This window comes from Phyllobates terribilis, unplaced genomic scaffold, assembly GCF_046119375.1.
Source record: "Phyllobates terribilis strain yellow unplaced genomic scaffold, ASM4611937v1 Scaffold_13__5_contigs__length_258822181, whole genome shotgun sequence".
Lineage (NCBI taxonomy): Eukaryota > Metazoa > Chordata > Amphibia > Anura > Dendrobatidae > Phyllobates > Phyllobates terribilis.
The window spans coordinates 220,092,310-220,092,955 of record NW_027362773.1 but is presented as its reverse complement, the minus strand read 5'-3'; the positions used below and the strand labels follow the sequence as shown (position 1 = coordinate 220,092,955).

The window sequence follows — 646 nt, the reverse complement described above, 5'->3', positions numbered from 1 at the left end:
CCGGTTTTAAATACTCGAGGTGATGCTGTGCGGCCAGCCAATCACTGTAATGCCCACAAACAACATGGCTGCGGCTTTACAGTGACTGGCTGGCAATCCCTGCATGTTCATTGGCTCTGTAAAGAGCGCCAAACATGCAGGGCGGAGACCCGAGCTCCCGCCCGAGTAACAAGGAAATGCTCGGTGCTTGCCGAACATCCCGAGTAGCGTGATACTCGGGCGAGTACCGAGCAGTGTCGAGCATGTTCGCTCAACACTAATAATTAATCAAATTGTTGCATGAAGTTATATGTTTTTGGCAGGATTTGAACCTGCGTGGGGAGACCCCAATGGATTTCTAGTCCATTGCCTTAACCACTCTGCCACAACTACTCAAACGCTGTTCCTTCCTTATGAGTTTCACACCTTTTCTTATAGCACGATGATCAATATTAGTGATTATCCTTCTGGAAGACATCTCAGAAAATGGAAGATTTCAATTGGAAACAAAATTTCAGGCCTCACTGAAATGTAAAAATCTGATTTAAAGGTATCATCAATTGGAACCTTGTACAGTTCAAGGTTTTTTAAAATTCATAAGGTGGATTTCGAGTGACTTTGTTCCAAACACCTCCTGAAAAACGCTTTGAAAATGCTCAAAAGTCTG

The 646-nt window shown here is 44.0% G+C and overlaps 1 non-coding gene across 1 annotated transcript; it reads right to left on the bottom strand.

The window, feature by feature from the left end:
- Positions 1-290: 290 nt before the first annotated feature.
- TRNAS-AGA (transfer RNA serine (anticodon AGA)) lies at positions 291-378 on the bottom strand. The gene has a single exon. It is a non-coding gene; the product is annotated as a tRNA-Ser (tRNA).
- Between the last annotated feature and the right edge of the window lie 268 nt (positions 379-646).